Genomic DNA, 22772 nt, shown 5'->3' with positions numbered 1-22772 from the left:
GAAAAGTAAGAATTCCTATTTATATGGCATTGAATTAATGATACAAAAAAAAGCCTCTTGACTGACAGCTCTAGTGGCTGAAGTGGCATATTTAAACCATTATGTTTGTTTGTTTCACTTACTGTCAAACTCTGTCTTAGAATTACTATCAACTGGTTATAATGATAGATGGAATCTGTCTTTCAGTTCCAGGATATGTTTTGTATCAAAAGTTTTTCTTCATTGGTTTTTGGAATCTATAGGCAAAATAATACATAAACACAAATGTAAATCCCAGCTGTAATTGTTTCTCAGCATTTGGTGACATCATAAATCCCTTAAGATTTATACTCATATTGTATTGTAAATATCACTAGAACCATTCAGTAGGAGGATGAAAAAATCTAAACAAAACTTGAAAATAATGCATATGCTTCTTCTCACTATGAGGAGCGTTTCCTAGCTACCCTATTTACCCCAGTGGAATTTTACAAAAATGTTCCTGGCGCTCAAAGTTGATCTAACAAAGAATCAAGTGGGTTTAATTTAAAATTCACTCCTAAATATGTTTGCTGGTTTTGAAATTCTGATTTTGTGCTTATGTAATACAAAAACAACTTTGGTTTTAAAACGAAAATTGGCAAAAATAGTAGTGCATTATTATGTGTTCTAATCACGTATGGTGTTTTGAAAAAAAGGATTCAAAATTGACAAAATTATTTCATTGGCATTGCAGTTCAAATGCATGGCTTTTCTTTCCCACAAGTTGCATAAAGTACAAATAAAATCAAATATTTCTTAAATGTGTAGTATATGAACTTCTTGATTTTCATAATATATAATCTAGCAATTGCACTAAAGACAAATTTGCATTCTGTGTTTTTGCATCCTTTGCCTTACAGAGTTTACTATGTTGCAGTTTATGGTCAAGTCTTTAGTGTGCTTTAGCATCAATTTTAAAGTGTCTGTGGTTCTCAAAATCAAAAGAGTTGCCCCCAGTGATATGGATAATGCTCAGATTCTGATATCAATGGCCCAGGCTTCTTTGATTTTTCTTATAAGTGCTGTTTTTGGTAAAATATATAAACTTAGAAACAGAAGTTTCCTTGGCTCATATTATACTCAAGAGACAATGATGATACTGAAGTCCTTTTCATAATCAGGGCCTTTGTAGAGATTGTCCAGGTAGTCTTAGCCAAAATATCCCTCTCATTGTACTCTACTCCAGGGCAACATGTGGCGTGCCAGCTGGATGCCCTCCCTACATGCCTCAGGTGGCCACATTTCAATGGTGTCTATAGAGCACAGGCCAAATTCTCATTCTCTGTGTTAATCAGTGGGAGAATTCCCATAGAAAATGGGATGGGAGCATATTTTAGGAAAATTCAAAGAGATTATCCAGATGATTAGGCCAGGACATTGTAAATTCGGGTTTTATGTAGGATTTCTATAGCATTATCTTACTTGACCAAAGAATGATAAAAAATTTGGATATATTTAGAAATTAAAAGTAATCATGCTTTTTATTCCACTGTGATTTCTCCAAAGATAATCCTACAAAAATTTTCTTTAGATACAATAGAAGCTCATCTTGATTTATAACATCAAAGACAACTGATGTACCTAGTAATGTAATTTGATTGAACTTTTTCCCATGATCTTGAAAGGATCTGAATTCTACTTATAGAAGTCTCATTATACCTCTCTTTTCAATTAAATTCTAATCAATTCTACAAGCATTTAGTAAGTGCTTACTATGTACAAAGCACTGAGATAGAAGCTCTGAATAATTCTGTGTATGATACTTAATATGTGTAACATATTTTTCATGTTCATTATCTTATTGGTGTGGTAAAGATTCACTTTATAATTATTACTTATCTAAATTGCCTAGATGATACTATATTTTGAATTTAGGGTAGAGTTTTGTTTTTGGTGAGTCCAGAGGCCATTCTAGAAGTACATTTAGTTTCTCTTGAATGAAAAGATAAAGGCATATCATTATATAATTTTACTAAGCTGAGTTGGGTTGAAAATAGTGGTGTTTCTGTTGGTTTTATATGTCATTAGGCTCAGTCTCCAGTGCATTTGTAATGACCTAATTGAAAAGATTTGTCAACATGTTCACAAAAACAGTTTATTTTCAATTTTAAGGCAATATTGATTTATTGTATTTCATATATCTTTTTTAAGATCAAAAAATTTGATTTCTCCATTAACTACTCATGTTTAAAATTCTATCAAATTCTACTGTTCAGCCATGAAGTCTGTAGGTGCTATACAACTGATGGAGAATAGGTCTGAAAGCTATTATTCTCCATTTAGCATATACACTATTCTCTAATATTGTTGCATCTAATGTATATTGAAATGTTCTATTTCTATATTAATATTACATTATAAAGTCTTATTTCTACATATTTCTGAGATTTTTCAAGTCATTTCCTCAAACCTACTTTGTAAATACTTTAAAACAACCTCAGTTTTATTTTTATTTACCTTACTTCTCTTATCCATAGTGTTGAAATGGGATTTATTCTTTAGCATTTTTAATATTTTCAAAAAATTTAAAGAGAAATCATCCTCATTTTAAGCACTGAACATATCATTCTCTTCACAAACCCAAACCTCAAAAACGGGTAGGAACATCTTTATTTGCTTTATTTCCAATATCAAATTTGCAAAAAGGCACTCTCTTGGTAACCTTCAGCTATGTCACCCTGGGTGTTTGGCCAGAGGGCAGTCATGTTGACCCCATCTGCAAAGGCTGGCTAACCTAGAATCTTGGACTGTTAGAATCCCATTCATCAAGGTCCACATAAAGTAAGGTAGGTGGGAAGCAAGAGGACAGATGGTAGGGTCGGCAGCAAGGAACTTGTTCGTTGACATTGATATAGACCCTTCTTCTTGCCAGAGTGACTCCATGGACTTGTTTTGGCATGGAAGACTAGGCCAAAGCTATCGTCTTAATAGAAGGTGAGCTGCAGGCAAACTGGAGAGATCCATGCACAGTAGGTGTTTAGGGTTGGCTTAGATTTTGTCTATCAGCTTGACTGTCATACATACTTGATTGATGTGCAGTGGGGCTTGAAAGTGCTGCATTGATGTTGAGGACTGTGTCATAAGGTTCCTGATATGGTGCACATGTCTGAATGGAGTTGGACATTGACTATCCTTGCCTATGCCAAGCAACACCAGACTTGAGTGCATTATTCTGCAGTTGAGTAGCAGATGGTGAGTGCAGACGTTTGGAGGGGGTGTGCCTTCAAACACAATATGGAGCCAGCAAACTTACTTAGAAGGTTACTGCATGTCTTGACTTTGGCAGCTATTTTTTAAGCACTGATGAAAAATCTAAGTCCCATCCATTGTTACTCTCAGAATATTCAGCATGGCTGGTGTTCCAGGCAAAGGAGATGTGAAAATCAAATGCACTATTCACTGTGTTGGTCACAGTTGGTTGAAGGTGACTTCTTGGTGTTGGCTTAATGGACTAGATAAACATTCTCAGATTGAATATTACTGAACTTGATACCAAAATAGTTATTAACAAAATAGGTAAACTTCATGTAGAAGTGGTCAGAGAAAGGGCCAGCAGAGCATTGGAAGAGCATTGTGGTCAAATATGGTACTTAAGAGTGACTTTATTTTCCTTTGCTTTTAATTCAGGAGATATATTATGTTCTTTGGAAATAAAATAAGAAAATCAAATATCTCAATAGAGGTTCCTTATGCACAAAATTATGGAGGTCCACAAATGAATGAGCACAATAATTCCATATATATAAGAAAAGTGATTTCTATTGGTGTTTGTTTTCCCGAATGGGTTCTGAACACATATAAATTCATTTTAGGTTTAAAATAAAGGTTTTGAGTTTTTATTTTCAGCTTAAAACATAAAATATGCTCATTGCATATAATTATGGAAATAGAAAAAATGTATAGTGCATAAATTTAAATCAGGGATGAACAATTCTAAGATTTTGCTCTGCTTCCTTCCAATTTTATGTATATTTCTAAGTGGATGTGTGTGTGTGTGTGTGTGTGTGTGTGTGTGTGTGTGTGTGTATGTATTTTCTTTAAAAATTTTGGATCATATAGTCAATATTATGCTTTTTTCAATTAGCAATAATTATATTATTAGTTCTCAGAATCATGAAATACTTTTAATGGCTGCACAATATTATGTTTTATTTATGTACCAAAACCTTTTAGACTTCTCCATATTTGACATGTAAGTTATTTTCCACTATTTTTCCTACTGCTCTGACAACCATTCTTACACATATACTTTTATCTACATCTTGGATTATGTTTTCAGCATCACTTTTAGAAGGTTGATTTCTGGGGTAGTGTATGTAAACTTCTCAAGGTTCTTTTGATAACTCCTCCCAAATTGTATATGAGATTGCTTTTCTAAGTACACTCTTACCTCCTTTGAATAGTATTATTTTATAAATATTTACTAATTCAGCAGGCAAATTTTGTTGTAATTTGCAACAATTTGATTAATATGGAGCTGGAATGTCTTTCATATGCTTATTTGCCATTGTTTTTTTTTTTCTTACTGTAAATTGTTTGCTCCTGTTCTTTACTCAAGTTGTTGTCTTGATGATTTGCAAGATATTTAAAATGTTAAATCACTGCTTTTGTCAACGTAATGTAAAAATGTTTCTCCCAGTTTTCATATGCCATTGAATGGTTTTTGTTGTTGTTGATGTGAGAAGCAACACAATTCTATTATATTGCTTTCCCTATGACTGTGCCTTTGCTTTTATCTTCTCTTTACCAGCTTGAAGTCTGATAAGAACTCACCATTTTTCTGGTATTATCATGATTTTATTTTGTATTTTTAATTTTCTGTTCCTTCCAGAAACTATTTTAGCCTAAGGTATGTGATAAGCATCTCGATTTTGTTCCCTATAGTTAATCAATTGTCCCCAAACCATTTTCCGATTGGTACCATCTTTATTACTTACTAATTTTTATCAACATTAGGATCTGTTTTTGAATTATCTGTTCTTTCACTGGTTCTATACTGTTTCCATTAGAGCTGCATAGTAAGTTTACACATCGGTTAAGTCAAACCTTCCTTATTTTTCTTTTTTCAAAGATACTTGGCTGTATTGTCACCTCCTCGTTTTTCAAAATTAGCTTATTGCATTCAGTTTGTAAAAATGTTCCATTGGAATTTTTATTGGAATTTTATTAAACCTATAAATTAATATCAGTATCTTTGCAATGTTGTCTTCACATTCAGCAGCATCGTATGTTTTTATTTATGTAATGTTTTATAATAAATAAATTGTGTCTTACTATTCATATAGGTACCCAAATTCTTTATTATACTTAAGTAAAGGCATGCTATGTCCTTGCTGTTGCCCTTAACTGTGTATATTCCAAGAAAAGCCATATTTTCTTTATAATAGTTTTGTTGTGATTTGTTAGGATTTTACATAATTTTTAAAATTTTTCATTGATTCCAATAGTGCAGCCAACATTCATCTTCTCATATAGATACAATAAAAAGAAAAGGAAAAAAATTTTTTTCTATGTGATGAGAACTCTTATGATTTACTCTCTTAACAACATCGCTGTATATCATATAGCAGTGTGTAACATTTATTATCTAGCTACTTTATTCAAATTTCGTAATAATTTTTTAGTAAGTTTTTTGTCTTGAGTTTTTTAAGATCATTAAATTATCTGCAAATGATGACTTTATCATCTTTTTTCCTTTTTATTTCTGTTTAATACCCTGTTTCATTACTGGAAATTCCAAAACAGCTAAGTAACCATGAAGATAGGAAGCATCATTGTTCTTGATTATGTGGTAATATCTCTAGTTGTTTTTTTTTTTTTTTCCTTAGTCACAAGGTGGATATTAGTTGTTGATTTAAGACAGATATTCTTTAGAAAACTATTTCTAACCCTTTCTTTGTTTATTAAGAATGAGTGTTGAAGTACATTACATGCCTTTTTGAATAAATATTTTTAAACTCTAACTGATGGACATAGAGTTCTATTGTGATGTCTTTTTCAATTCAGGTCAGTTCTAACACACATTTACTCAGTACTTACACTATGTGCCAGAAATTGTTTGCTGGGCATTAGAATTCAGATGCATAGTTTCTTTCTCTAAAAACATAGGATTATTCGGAGCATGATAATTCAGCAAGGGATTTATAGTAATTGATTTCCCATTATTAAATTGTCCTTGCATAACTAGTAAAACATCACATTTAGTATTTTATGAAGAACACTTTGAAGGCTTTTATAACCCAATTGTATACCATGTCAAAATGTGGATTTTAAAAATTGCTAAAACTAAAATTATTATTTAAAATCAAAATTATGAGTTTTTACATCTGAAATAATAGTGTTCAGATTCTAATCAAGAGCATCTATAAAACTTGGTACCGTCTCAGAAAATTCATAGACCTCTATAATATAGATTGTGTATGTTCTATACAATCAGCAAATTGGAATTTCCAATCATACTTTATCACTTCTTATATCGTACGACACAAATGATATGTGATTTGGGGGCAAATCACTTTTATGACGCCAACATTGTGTTTTCATTTCTCTGGGAGTCTTCTGTATTATCTGTGGGATTTAAGTGTCCACTTACATTGATTTATTTTCAATGAAGTGTTTTTAAATTAATTTTATTGCTTTAATGGAGTTTAGCATAATGTTCCTAGTTTTTCCAATCCACTGTTTTAATTTATTTTATTTTTCAGGATTCTTTATTTTGTTCTTTTATATAATATGCAAGAACATCTGATATTTTAAAACTATACCCTTTTGACCAGATTCTTTATATTTCACACAAATCAAATCAGCAAATAGTGATCAAGAATCAATTTTCTAGTTAGCATCATGCTAGTTGTTATGAATTGTAGTAGAGAAAAACATAAATCACAAACTCTCAGGAAACTTAAATTTCTAGTTGGTAGATAAGATGTAAACAAGAAAAAAATGCATGACAGCAAATCCTAATGAAATATTTATGTTTATAGTAGCTAATATAAATATGATCATAGTCTTGTTTTGCACTCAAGCAAATGTATTAGAATTTACAATGCACCTTTTGTATATTGACCTCACCCTGGCCTCTTCATACTTTTCCTGTTCTATTGTATCTTTATCATTATTTCTTCACTTGCTGCTTAAATGTTATATTTACTTTTGCAAGGTTTTTAAAATTCTATTTGGAACAACACCAGGTAGACAAATGTCATGCACATTAATTTCTGAAATATTATTAGTGATAATTTGTCTCATACAAAATGGCCTTGCTCAGCATTTGGAAACAGGAGTAGTGCAGGCTACTGTAATTGTAGACTGAAAATCATTGCTTTCTGAATCTCTTATTAAAAAACTTGCCCTGATTTTTAGAACCATTCACACAAGAGATAACATGTAAAGTAGGAGAAATCCAAATGCTAACACGAAGTTAGCATCTCTACTAAATGGGAATTTTAGCAGTAATCTTTGGTGTATTAAGGAAGTAGAGTCCTATCCTTTGGGCTTTGATGAGATTTTTATATCATGGAGATATCTCTTTTACACTTTAGCATATGATCTATGTTCTAAGTTATAACCTTAAAATTTTATCATATTTTGGAAAATTTATATCCCTCTCAATTTTTAGTGTCTGCATTGCATAATGTTTGTCATAGACCACAATACCTATCCCTGTGGAACTGTTATCCTATCTTAATTCAGAAGTAATAGTATTGATTAAGTAATATTTACAGCTTCCAAACTTCAAGGCAGTTTGTCAGTCACCACTCTCTCTAACCTTACTATGAGCTTCCTGTGTGGTATCATTCATCTGAGGTCTTATTAAAATGTAAATAAATTACATCCAGCACACTTCCTCTATTTGCCCAGCTTGTTACTATATCGAAACAACTGTCTTAATGAAACACATATTGATGTATTGTGTATTTCCGTGCTAAACCAAAGTGAGGAGGAAGTTATGTGAATATAAAATAGAACCTACTTCATAACAGTTTTTGTTAAAGCATTTTATGAATTGGAGATAATCTGAGCCATGGGAGATGATGTAATTCTACATGACAGAGCTCACGGAAAGAGGATAGCTCCTCAGATAGAATTGGATTAGACTCTTGAGATACATGCTTTCGGGCTTTTATAGGGCTTTACCTTTGTAAGCACAGCTAACTCTCGGGTTTTTATACTAATATAGTGTTGTGGTAAATATAGTAAAAATAAAAATAAACAATCTTGTTATCTAAAATAATTTCTCTTTGGCCTCCATATACAACATTTGACTTTTTAGCATCAAAATACCATTTTATTTTTGTTTTCCATGGGTTAACATCCATATTTCTAACATCCATATTATGGAACAGAAATGGTCTAACATTTGTGTAATGTCACATTTTGTTACATATGATAATCTTCACAGGGCATGATTGGATAAAACTGAACTCATGTAATAATGAGCAATAATAATGAGTAATAATAAGAATGAATAATAATTAATAACAGACCTATGAAGTATAATAGTACGTGGTTCATTGATAAATTAGTTTGTAACAAATAATTATTATTGTTGCGTGCATACCAAATAGTGGGAATGGAGGCAACTGAATGATGTGCTGGAGAAAAAGAAGCCAAACTGGGATTGAAATTTGTCATGTTTGAATGAAATGCTGAAATGCCAGTAGTAATTGATGGTCTCTGTGATCAGACTTTCTGGGTTTTTTTTTCTTCTTCTTACACTTTTCTGTATTTTCCTGCGTGTGTGTGTGTGTGTGTGTGCATGTGTATGTGTGTGTTTCCCAATGGGCATGTATAATTTTGTAGTCAGGAAAAGTTTATGTACAAATATGTTATGTATTATCCTCATTTGCAAATAATTCATTGAGTTAACTGTATAAAGTCTCCTAGGAAGAGTGAAAGCCATGAGCGAAATTTATTTTTAAAAAAATTTTTTTAATGTTTATTTATTTTTGAGAGACAGAGACAGAGCATGATCTGCGGCGAGTTGGGGGTGGGCAGAGAATGAGAGAGCAATGGAGACACAGAGTCTGAAGCAGGCTCCAGGCTCTGAGCTGTCAGCATAGAGCCCGACGCAGGGCTCGAACCATGAACTGTGAGATCATGACCTGAGCTGAAGTTGGACACTTAAGTGACTAAGCCACCCAGGCGCCCCACCATGAGCTAAATTTAAAGGCAAAGTATTCCATTGCACATATAATCCATTGTCTCAGAACTTATTGAAGTTTTGATATCACTTTCTCAGTTTGAAACTTCCAAACTGGAGACAGCTTAATCAAGGAAATAGTAATAATATGAATAACATTATGTTCTGCACCCACTTTTTGACTCAACTTAGGACAAAAAGCTTTACTATGTTGAGAATATGATCTGCTATATGTTGTCGTCATCTATGGTGAAAGTGTTAGAAGGATCCTTTATCTCCTAGTCTGTTTCAAAGTTAGTTTCCCCGAGGAAAACTGTATGTATAACTACCATCCTGTTTAGTCCAAGTCATGGAGACTCAGGTTCATGTGGTAAGGGCATTACTAGGAGGCTTACCTGAATATTTATGTAACATGTAACAGAAAGCCAGCTAAATATTAATGGAATTAATTATTTTTGTTAGAAATACTATATAAATATGTTACCCTAGGCCTCTGTTACTTACATAAATGTTTAGTACAACTTAGAAAAATGTGACCTCTTTCAGCACCTTTGTGCAAATTATAAAAATAGTTTGCTCCAGCTGATGCAGCTTGGGCCAAGGAGGATAGCTTCTAGAGTGGAGCACACCCCTAGACTGGGTGCCCTTGTGCAGGACACAACCTGCACACTCAGTCACGACTACCCTATGTTCTATGCTTTATTAATGATTTGGAAATAGGTTCCGTACTGTTCTTTTCTTGCGCAGAAAGCCAAGAATCACCTTCAGGTGACTTAACAAAAAGATGCTTATCTAAGCTTTAAGTTAGTCTGGAACCCTGATGATACAAATCTATTACTTCGCTTCAGACATCTGATTTGAATAGCATTGAGGTAGAAGGAAATGAAATAAAGTCACCACAAAAGCACAAATGAGTTTATCAAGTCTGGCTCCTAGAAGACCTAGGTTGCATTTTGAAATTGCATCTAAAATTTTGGGATATCTTATTGTAACTTTAGATGGCTTGATATACAGAGGGTAAATAAAAAGAGACATAGATGGACATCTCCTTGTTCTGAGAAGAAAGAAAGATGTTTTAAAAGACACGTAGATATATGTTATACATATACATGTAAATAACATATAAACAAATGTAAATAAAATATAAAGAAATATATGATACAAGTGAAATAATTGAAAACTAAAAACATAAGGTAAAAATGTAAGAATTAGAACTATATATTAAAAAAATCATCTTATATAGAGTCTTATATATATTTACAAATTGGGTTCTTAACCATATGTTTTGAAGAAATACATTGCCAATACTCAGACTAGAAAGAACTGTTTTCCTCTAATTCTCTTCATTATATAAAGGGATCACTGTATTATATCATAAATACCAATGATAGATACTCACTTTTGTGAGAAACAAAGAATATTTTATAGGAATACATCTATCTCAGTGATGTGTAATTTGGTATTTTCAGTCTTATAAGATACAGACTAGGTAGATGACACTCCATTCTGATATAATTCAAAGGAAGATTTTAGAGTATCTCTACATGCTAAACCCTAATGGAAGAACTGCAATTTTTTATAGATATTATTTCTCTAAGTTATGCCTTTAATTGAGATAACAGTGAATTCTAGACTGTATGACTGGAAAACAGCTATTTTTGTTAATTAATAGCAGAAACAGTAATCAAGTTAGGGGTTGGGTTGAAATTCTATTGTAGAAATTGCAAAGCCCAACAAAAACACACAGCCAAAAAAATGTCCACCCACTTTACCTGAGAAATTAGCTGGAGAAGTGCCATTTCATAGGACCAAAAAAAACACCCTCTTTAAACATTTATTTTCATTCTGCCATAACATACAGACAAATGGGAGGTGGAGGCTCCAGTTTCTTCTTTGCTACAGCTTGGATATTGCCTAATTCTCATTAGGTAAGGGAATTTCATCACATGCTCCATCACCAGACTTATTTGTGTCCTTAAGCAATTTATGTGATGTTTCCATGCTTTATCTTATGGATTAGATTCCTTTTTTTTTCCAAATAGAAAGAGTAATATTTACTTGTTACAGGTTCCTGGGTTAAAGGTGAATTATTATGACATTTCAGTAAGATGAAGTTTGGTGAATACTTTGATTTCTTTGACACTTTATAAATGTGAAGGATTAATGTTGATCCAGAAATGTCAATAAGATATTCAAAGTTAATGCATCATACACGCTGAATTTCTACTGCACAAAGTTTGCTGATTTTCCCATTCCTTTCAATCTCCATTTAGAAAAAAAAAAGTTTTGAAAATCCTAGAGGCAGATACTACGTGTTTATCTCATTTTATGTGATGAGTGATTTTGTAAATCTATTCATAATTTAAATGCTCTAGAAGAATCTATTCTCAAGAGAATTTTATTGTGGATCATTATGTAAAGGAAAAATCATTTTTAAAGTGCATATTGCTCCCTATTTCAATATGGGAACTTTCTGATTTACAAGAGTGTTTAAGCTCCCAGAGAAGTATATTCCTTTGGTATGTTCCTGAGGAAATATGGATTGGCCATGCCAGGAAACTATGAGTGAATAAGTTGGAAAATACTAACTTGATTCACTTCAGTATTTGGGCCTCTTTAGAGAGATCTTGGAGCTACTACTTTGTATGAGATTAAATCTAGATGGCATGTTCTCCATAATTGCTTGGAATGGGTTTATTCTAGCTCAGTCCAGCTCCAAATTTTCTAGCAATCCATTTTGAAACATGTAATTCTAGCTCCTCTCCTTGACTGATTTCCCTCAGGTCTATAAAGTCATGCAGAATTGGGGCTCCTGGGTAGCTCAGTCGGTTAAGTGTCCGACTTCAGCTAAGGTCATGATCTCACGGTTCATGAGTTCATGCCCCACGTCGGGTTCTGTGTTGACAGCTCAGAGCCTGGAGCCTGCTTCTGATTCTGTGTCTCTCTCTGTCTCTGCCCCTCCCCTGCTCATGCTCTGTCTCTCTCTGTCTCAAAAATAAATAAAAAATATTTTAAAAATTAAAAAATTAAATTAAATTAAATTTTAAAAAAGTCATGCAGAATTCCCATAAGGGAGGTATTGCCCCCTCACCCTCATCCTCCGGTTACCTCCCAACCCTCATGATTGACAGACATTCTTAATCTCCAAAACTTTTAAACCTTTTAGAAATGTAGTGGAACAGGCAATTGAGGATTTGCTATATACATGTAACCATCATGGAAACTTTCATTCAATGTCAGCTGGACCTCCCCACCCACCCATGCACACCCTTGCAGCTGGGCCTCCAAATCTTGCATTACAAGGAAAAGAATTAGGCAATGGTTATCTGTTGAAGGAATATCATAATTTTTTATGCTCACTATATAAAAGGAGATCATAAATTATATCACCCAAACTGGATACTTCTGAGAGTAAAAGGGGCCATATTAAAAATTGTGGTGAGACAATAGGCATAAGTGAGATCTGGTATTTTAGCTGGGACTACCTCCACTACTTACCCTTCCCCAAACTCCATTGACAACAATAGATCTTCCAGGACAGGCCAAGCCATGAAAATTCACATCGTCCTGACTTGATGGAGTAGAACATGAAAAACCACATGCCCCTAGGTATCACAAACCAGAGAGGGTCCAAGGTATCCACATACCCAAGGCTGACCCTAGAGCCTTGTGCAAAGAGAAGAGGAATGCCAGTGAAAAGTAAGAGTCAAGGAAAACATGTTAAACTGTCTGAGCTTTGAATGCATTTCCATCCCATACATATATTTATCAGCAAAGGTATATTAGCTTATTGCCCCCACGACAAATTATTAGATGTGAACTACAAACTGTACTGACATAGGGGCAAGGTTTACCTAAAAAATGAAAATAAGAATTACAAAAACTGACCAGAGACATCAGCAGCTGCACAGCTTGAGGGAGACAGACCACACAGAATTAGATTGGTAAGTCACTAAATAAACAAATAAGTAACAAGCCCCTGGAAGGAAAAATCAGAAGCTAGAGTTGCTATAAAATATTGTATAAAATGTCAGTTTACAAGGAAAAAAGTATCAGATATGTAAGGAAACGAGTGTAACTAATACCCAGTTGTGAAAGTAGTTAATAGAACTATCTCTAGGTTGGAGGGGGAAGAGCAGGTGTCAAATTTAGCAAAGACTTGAAAGCAGCTATTGTAAATATATTCAAATAACTAAAGAAAACCATGTTAAATAATTAAATAAAATATTAGTATAATTACTTTTTAAATAAAGAGTATCAATATAAAGATAGAATTTTTAAAAAATTTTTTAATGTTTATTTATTTTGAGGGAGAGAGAGCATGCCAGAGAAGGGAAGAGGGAGAGAGAGAATTGCAAGCAGGCTCCATGCTTATCACGGAGCCTGTTGCAGAGCCTGATCCCATGACCACAAGACCATGACCTGAACTGAAATCAAGAATTGGATGCTTAACTCAATGAGCCACCCAGGCACTCCAGAAATTATTTTTAAAAGAAACAAAAATTCTGGAGTTTAAGAGCACAAAAATTGAAATGAAAAATATTCTGGAGGAACTCAGCAGCAGATTTGAGATAGCAGAAGAAAGAATCAGTGAACTTGAAGATAAATCAGTAGAAATTCTCTAATCTGAAAAACAGAAAGAAAAAAAAACAGAAAATAAACAGAGCTTCAGAGATCTGAGATACCTTCAGGAATACTAACATGTGTGTAATGGGAGAAGAGGAAAGAAGGAGAAAAGGAAAGAGCAGAAAAAAGATTTTTGAAGTAATAATGACCAAAAGTTTGCCAAATATGATGAATGACATTAATCTACACATATGAGAAGCTCAACAAACTCCAAGTATGATAAATGCAAAAGTATCCATACATAGACACATGCTAGTCAAACTTTTAAAGCCAAAGAAAAAGAGAAATTCTGGAAAGAAGCAAGAGAAAAAAGACTCATTCACAGAGGGACAACATGTTCAAAGTGCTGAAAAAAAAAGATTTTTAAAAAGTGACCATCAAGAATTTTATATTCAGCAAAACTGTTCTTCAAAAATGAAGATAAAAGAAAGATATTCCAAGATAAACAAAGACTGAGGCAATTTGTTGCTAGCAGACCGGCCTTATAAGAAATACTGAAGAAAATCCTTTAGGTTGAGGGAAATGACAAAAATAATTAAAGCCCACCCAAAGAAATAAATTGCCCTTATAATATTATTATGTAGATAAATGCAGACATGGCATAAATATATAACGGAATGCAAATCAAGAAGAAAATGATAAAGATTAGGCCAGAAATCAATGAAATGGAAAACAAGAAAATGATAGAGAAAAACCAATGAAAATAAAAGTTGATTCTTTGCAGAGAACAACAAAATTGACAGACATTTAACTAGAATGATGGAGGGAAAAGTAGAGAAGATAACAGATTACCAAAATCAGGAATAAAAGTGGGACATCACTACCAACCCTAAAAAAAAATTAAAAATTAAAAAGATTAAAAGGTAATACTATGAACAAATATATTCAAGAAACTAGACAACTTAGGTACAATCATCTAATTGCCAAAAATGCACAAAGTACTGAAACTGATTCAAGAAGAAATAGAAAATCTGAATAGATATATAATTGTAAAGAGAGAGACTTATTAAGTCATCCCACAAAGAAAAATCTGGATGCATGTCTTCACTGCATTCTATCCAATATTTAAAGAGAAACAACACCAAACTTCTTCTGAAAATAGAGAAAGAAGGAACACTTTTTCAATTCACTCTATGACAATAATATTATCCTGATATCAAAGCCAGACAAATGCATTGTAAGAAAAGAAACCATTATCCCTCATGAATTTAGACATCAAAATCCTCAACAAAATTTTCACAAACCAAACACAGCAATCTGTAAATGTATTATACACCCTGACCAAGTAGGATATTTCCTAAGAGTACAAGGCTGGTTAAACATTCAGTAATTAATTAATTAATGCAATATACCATATTAGTAGAATAAGGAGAGAACCCTATGGCTATCACAATAGATACACAAAAAACATTTGAGAAAATCTACTGTCCATTCATGACTAAAACTTTCAACAAACCAGGACTGGAAGAGAACTTCTGTAACCTGGTAAAGGGCATCTATGCAAAATCTACAACTGACATCACATTTAACCCTCATAAACTCTGGTTTAATCCTAAGATTGGGAACAAGGCAGGGTTGTCAGATCTCATCTCTTCTATTCAACATTTTACTGGGGTTTTGGTCCAGAAAGATAAAAATAAACAAACAAACAAACAAATAGGAAAAGAGAGGAAAGAAAGCAAGGGAAGGAGGAAAAAAAAAGAACAGAAAAGAAAGAAATCAAAGTTATTCATATTAGACAGTAAAAAGTTAACACTTTTTACTTGCAGAAAACAAGCTATGTAGAAAAGCTTAAGGAATGCATTCACATACAAGTAAATTAGTTAAACAAGTTTGCAGGATACCAGAGCATTATACAAAAATTAATTGTATTTCAGTATACTAGCAGTGAACAGTAAAATTTAAAAACAATAGCATCAAAAAGAATAAAGGCATTTTTGTAAAAATTGACAAGCTGATCCTAATTTTCACTTTATATGAAAATGCAAAGGACCTAGAACAGTGTAAATAATTTTGGAAAGGAAAACAAAGGTAGATGTCCTGTGCTTCCTGTTTTTAAAACTTACTATAAAAACTGTAGTAAGGAAGAGAGTATATAGTACTGGCACATAAATCAATGGAATGAAATTGTAAGTTCAGAAAATTAACCTTTATGTTTTTGGTCAATTGATTTTGATGAAGGTGCCAAAACAAGTTGATGGGGGAAGGAATAAGGTTTTTTTGTATTATTTTTGCTTTTAAATATATAGTGTTAGGACAATTGGCGCTAAGACTATATGCAATAAAAATAAATATCTGTGGTGCTAGACCTATATGAAAAAAATAACCTTATGTCCTGATCTCATACCCACATAAAGATTAACTCAAAATGGATCATGAACCTAAATGTAAGAGCTAGAACTATAAAATTTCTATAAGAAAACAGGAAAAAAGTCTTCATGGCCTGAGTTAGACAGGGTTCTTAGATAAGGCAGAAAAGCATGATACAGAACATAAAACCTTGATAATTTGGATTTCAATAAAATTAAAACCTTTTATACTTCAAAATCTACCACTAAAAAAATGAAAAGAATGGGAGAAAATATTTGCAAGATTTATTATTTACAAATATATATCTGATAAAGGATTTTTGTCCTCATATAATATATAAAGAGTTCTTTAATTCAATAATAAAAAGACAACCGAATTAAAAATTTGTTTGAATAAATATTTCAGCAAAGAAGATATAAGAATATGAAAAGATACCTATTATCATCAATCCTTAGAAAAAAGGATATTAAAACCATTGGAGATGCTGCTTTACACTAACTAGAGTGGATACAATAAAAATAGACATGTAATAACAAGTGTTAGTGAAGATGCTGAGAAATTGGAACCTGCTGGTAGGAATTAAAATTTTTTTTTAATGCTTATTTATTTTTGAGAGAGAGAGAAACAGAGCATAAGTGGAGGAGGGGCAGAGAGAGAGGGAGACAAAGAATCCGAAGCAGGCTCCAGGCTCTTAGCTGTCAGCACGGAACCCAACTCGGGGTTTGAACTCATGAACTGCGAGATCATGATCTGAGCTGAGGTCTGACACTTAACTGACTGAGCCACCCAGGCACCCCATTGCTGGTAGGAATTTAAATGGTACAGCCACTTTAGGAAATGGCTTAACCATTCTAAAAAGTTAAAATAAAGTTACCTTTATGACCCAGAAATTTCACTTCTAGATATCTACTCAGGAAAAATGAAAACATACGTCCACACACAGACTTGTATCTATGTCAACATTCGGAGCAGAATTATTCATAATAGTCAAAAACTAAAAACAATCTGCATGTTCACCTACTGATGAATGGATGAACAAAATGTAGTATACCTGCACAATAGAATACTATTTGTTAATAAAAGAGAATGGGCTACTGCTACATACCACAGCATAGAAGATTCTGAAAAACAGTATGATAAGCCACATGCATGACACCACATATTGTATGAGTGCACTTATATGAAAGGTCAAGAAAAGGTAAAGGTATAGAGAAAGAAAGCTGATTAGTTATTGTCTGGGGTTGGGGTAAGAGTGGGTTGACTAAGGACATGAGGACTCTTTCTGGGATGACAAAAATGTTCTAAAACTGGACTATGGTGATGATCACTGTAAATTTATTTAAAATCCTTAAGTTGTACACTTAAAAGGGTGAATGTTATGTAAATTACACCTCAATAGACTGTTAAAATTATGAAATTATGCTAATTAAAACTAAGGAAAGAGAAACCTGGCAGACACTCCCTTAACCAAATGACCAAGATTAACATCCCCAGTGATAAGTCATATGGATATCACGTACCCCCTGATAGGATGTTACAAGAAGAGCTCTTCATTCATTTGCATTCTTCTCTAAAACTATAACCCCAACCTAATCATGAGAAACATCAGACAAATCCAAATTGAGGATTATCCCACCACCACTCTTCAAAACTATCAAGGTCATAAAAAAAAAAAAAAAAAAAAAAAAACAAGAAAAAACTGAGAAGCTTTCACAGATTAGAGAAGATTTAGGAGAAAAGGCAACCAAATGCAGTGTGGTATCCTGAATTAGACCCTTGGCACAGAATAAAGATATTAGTGGGAAAACAGGTAATATCTGAATAAAGTATGTAGTTAATAGTATTGTACCAATGTTAATTTCTTCCTTTGACGAATTTACCATGGTTATATAAGATGTTAATGTTAGGTAGTGAAGAAAATACAGGAATTCTCTGAAGTATCTTTGCAACTTTTCCATAAGCATGACACTGTTCCAAAATAAAAAGTTAAAATAAAAAAAATGAGCGATTTATCAATTCAAAGAGAGTTATGACTTAAATGTAATGTGGATCTTATTTAGATCCTAATTCAAACTAACCAGTCATAAAAATGAACAAAGAACAAAAAGCATTTAAAATTCAATCATTTGACCTAAGATATTTAATAAATTAAAGAATCTCTATTATTTTTGACACGGTATGATGATATTTGTTATGATTTTCAGAAGTCATTATTTTTTAGTACTACATACTAACATATTTGTGGATAAAATGATATGATATCTGGAATTGTCATTAAAATGAGCTGATAGAAGAAAAAGTGGATGACTATAGATAAAAAAAGATGGACCATGGGTGATGAGTAAGTACATGGTAGCTCATTTTACTAAGCTCCCTACTCTTGCATGTGCTTGAGATTTTCCATAATAAAAAATTATTAAGTGAAAAGAAAAAAAAGACTAAGAGAAATAATTAAAATATTATAATTTCCCTCTACACTGACCACAGACAGGGTTTGTTTCTTAAAAATCATCTGAGCAGTGTCAGAATGGATAAATCATAGGTGAATAAACTCTCAAAAATGATCTGAGCAAGATACAATCGATGCTGAATCGTTGGGAGAACATTAAGAGAAATGCCTGAATTAGCATAGACCTCCTAAACTGGAGTGCTTTGTTGTTCTTTTCTTGAAGTTTTGTGACCTGGTGATGCCTAAAACTTGTATGCATGTGAAGATTTTTAAAAAGTAGAGTGTGGTCAGAAGCAGCCCTTTGTTACTAGTCAGTGTTAAGATCTATAGCTCCTCACCCCCCTTCAGTTTTCTTTATTGTCTAGGGCTTTGTTTTTTGGACTCGTGAGTTACAGGATAGGTTACTGTAATATAATGCATTTGCTACTTCTCTGGAAAGCCATTCAGAATCTCTAACTAGTGCAGAATGCACAACTCTTTTGCTAAAGGGTCTCTGCCAAGAGAAGCATTCTTCCGGGCTTTGTAATTTGCATTGATTACTGACTGAGCTGTTTCCCAGTGCATCACTGGGTGTTGACTGTAATCTATAAAGCCTTACATAGTTTTGTCCTGATTAAAGAAGTCTAATACTGGTGGTCAATTTTAATAATGACCGAGGTCGATCTCGGTGACTTAAAAAAAAATTAGCAGATTTTAGAACCTGAAATGTCAAGAACAAAATATTCTTATTGTTGACACATACTCTGGAAATCTACTATTTTAAAGGTGGGTACTGTGTACAGTACTGAACTTGAAAAAAAAACAGGAAATTGAAAAGTGGACAGTAGTGCCAAAAGTGTTCCAGCCCTGACTTTGTGCTCCTTAATCTAATCCGACATGCCTTCAGAATATTTCACTTCCTTGATGACCATTTTTCCAGTTTCTATCCAATACTTAACCCCACGACATAGTGACAGAGTTAATGATTATCTCATGAGGCAGATATGAATAGGAACAGTATTCATATCAAAGACAACTGGTCCCACTTCCAGGTCCATCTTTGGGCCAAGATATGTAGTCGCCAACAGTGAGTTGGCGACTGTATTTTTTGAGTCCTGGCGCAAAGTAAGATCCATCTGTTTTGCCCAGCCGTTTGCCTGAGTGCCACAAAATGGTCCTGTTATTAGTCTTATTTGTGGTCCTATTTGAGGTTAGGGGATAATATAAATAAACTTTAGTCCTCCTTGTGATGAATGTAGCATGGGAATTAAAAGTGGTGGTGTTGGTAGTGGTAAGTGATGTTGCGTCTCTATTTTCTCAATTGCTCTGTTTTCTTTGGATTGAGAAACAGACATTTAAGAATGAGTTTGTCATCTGGAAGGATAGTTGTGACCAAGTTTCCCTCAACAGGATACAAGATGTTATTTTTGAGCTTCATTACCCTCACCAAGGGGAAAAAAAAGAGAGGGAAAAAAATAAGGAAGAAAGTGAAAGTAAGGAAGAAACATGCAGAAACAGAAATGAAGAGAAAGGTCAAAGAGGAGGAATACATGAGGAAGGAGGAGAATGTAACATAGCAGACAGTCTGTTCATAGAAATTACTTTCTTATTTTGAACTGATAGTTCAGTTGACTCAACATCTGGTGAATTGAGGAAAAGGAAATCTGACTGATTAAATTGAACTGCTAGTTGTCAGTTAAATAGTTTATACATAAATATGCAGCCTAGTTTTCATCACATTTTCTTGCATGAACTAGATAGTGAATCAGTTTTTCACTAACCTTGTTTGAGTGGTGAGTAGAACAATACCAATCAGTAGTTCAGATTTATATAGAGGTGGGCAGTTTCTATATTTCTGAATCATTTATCGAGGATTATTGTTATTCCATATAATTCTGAGCATGAGTTATTTTTGTCAGTTTCTTTTATGAATGTTTTGTTGCCTTATAAGGAAATATGTGCACTCCCCTCCTCTCATTCAGTTGTCCCTGGTGACGCCTCCATAATTTCTGTCTTTACACTGGTGCGTTTTTAGTCTAATTCAGGCATATGAGAAGCAGGGGAAAAGTTTAGTTAGTCAATGTCAGTGATTTTTTTTCTGATCCATTCATGGATGGATTTTGTGAATCTCAACCAGTTTGCATTTAAAATCTATATATATATCAAGTAGACACAATACCTAAAATATTCCTCCATATACTTCAAGGGAAAAAGAAAATAGAATTCATAAGTTGGAACTAGATGCAATTTCTAATAATAGAGGCAATTTCAGGGGTGATTTATGATCATGCTCTCATATGTGGAGATACTAAAATATTACCTTGCACTCATGTGAAAGTGGACATAAACATACCACATTTAGTGCTACAAATATATAAAAAATGTACTGCCATGGTGTGAAGTAAACGAAAGATAATTGTATTATCTTCATTTCACACTAAAAAAGCTATATTTTTCTAAATCCTGTAGTGTCAGTTATCTAAAGCTAAAAATAAGGATGACTTAATCTAGTCTGTTTCTTTTTTTTTTTTTTAACTGTTATCTTATTTAGAGATGGTGTCGAATGAAGAAAGAAAGGATTGAAAAAATAGTGTGCCATTCTAAGCCCAAATATTTATGACGTAGTTGGAGATTTTAATGCCTGGACTCTCAATCTGAAGATTGGAAATACATATTAAGAAATGTGGTTCAGTTATTTAAAACAGGAAGTTCTGGTTCAAATCCTGAGGGTCTTCCCGTGCTGCTTCACAGAGCAGTAGCTGCATGTGATGAGATATACGTATAGATGATGTGGTATACGGCATGCCAAACCCACAATACACTGCAGTGGGCATTTTGTATTGCTAAATATGTCCATTTACCTCTACTTTACCATCTGCCCCACCACCAATTCAGTCCCTTGAAAGTAGTAGATCTAACATTTTTTTCCAATTCTATGTCAAGTCCTAATTTCCCTTCAACATGTGTATTCAGATAATAGATTTTCTTCTTTATTCTCTAAAATTAACATTTTATGTAATCTTTAGGCTGTGAAATTGTTGTTTAGGAGTTTTTAAAAAAATCAGATAGAATTTAGCTAAAATTCAGAGGTACTGAGTTCCTAGTCGTATCATTATGAAGTCCTAAACAGGGAGGCATATTTTGTTTTTCAGAATTGCTTTTTTTTTTTTTCTTTTTTACTCTTTAGATCCTTTTCTTTTCATTAAAAAACTAGTCTGGGAAGAGTTTTTTTTTTTTTCCTTAACAGAAAAAAAAAAGCCACGCTTGACTGATAATGCATTGCTTTGGATGGTGAAACATTATGAAAGTTTAATTTTTAATTAAATCTGAAATACCAATTATAACTGAAAGAGATTTTAACCTGTTTCTTTTCAGACTGCCTGAAGTTACATTTAGAGACTAAAATCACTGCACCTTAAAAACAAAAGATTGAGCTGCACTGCATTCCTGTAAGTGAAAGCTTCCTGTACCTTCTTTCTCTGTGATTTTGTGACCAACCCAAGAAAAGACAAAAACATTGGTAACATAGTAACCAAGCATGAGTAAAAATTTGAATATCCCTGAAGAAATATATGTTTAAATGATTTCCTTCTATAAAAAAAGAAAATTTGCTGGGCACAATATTCAATATGTCTTTTTTATTCAACCCAAATTGTGAATCCTCTTTTTTTTTTTTTTTTTTTTTTTTTTGCCTGGTTTGAATTGCATTAGGGAGGGTGTCACCCACTGTGAATCCGCACAGTGACATACACCCTGACAGGAAGGATTCTCACATTTTTGTTTAAGTCTCATGGAAGGTAATAGATTTCTTACGGAATCAAAATAGAATCCTTTTTCCTTTGTGATGTCATTAGAAATTTTTAGCCTTTGTGTCAATGGAAATGGATAGAAAAAAAGTTCATGATGACATCACAAGATTCTGTTGCCTTGAGGACTTTGGGCAAAACTAAGTAAAATGCATAATTCCCTTGTGTGCGTGTGTTCCCCATTCTGCTATGAAGCAGTCAAAATAGCACATCTTATGTCTTCCCGTGAGCTACAAGGCTGTCTCTCAGAGCCCCATTGTTCCATAAATGCATGTCAGAGTCTACCACAGTCTGGTCTACCCTTATTTAGCTGCTGTTTTGTCAATGTACTTGGAAGAACAATTAACACTTGGGATTTCAATGTCTGAATAACAGGCAGTGAATAGAACCCGAGCATATAAAAGATTCAGACGCCCAGGGTAAGAAAACAGAAGCTTAT

The 22772-nt window shown here is 33.3% G+C and overlaps 1 protein-coding gene across 4 annotated transcripts in view; it reads left to right on the top strand.

Annotated features, from left to right (window-relative positions):
• ZBTB20 (zinc finger and BTB domain containing 20) overlaps positions 1 to 22772 on the top strand; it is a 761798-nt gene that overhangs the window by 280218 nt on the left and 458808 nt on the right. For all 4 annotated transcript variants that reach the window (XM_042998568.1, XM_042998567.1, XM_042998569.1 and 1 more), the window contains exon 9: positions 21903 to 21976. The gene's annotated coding sequence lies outside the window, so the exon portion shown is untranslated. The remainder of the gene's footprint in view (positions 1 to 21902; positions 21977 to 22772) is intronic.

The sequence above is a fragment of the Panthera tigris genome, chromosome C2 (genome assembly GCF_018350195.1).
Source record: "Panthera tigris isolate Pti1 chromosome C2, P.tigris_Pti1_mat1.1, whole genome shotgun sequence".
Classification (NCBI taxonomy): Eukaryota; Metazoa; Chordata; class Mammalia; order Carnivora; family Felidae; genus Panthera; species Panthera tigris.
This window is presented reverse-complemented; position numbering and strand designations above follow the sequence as displayed.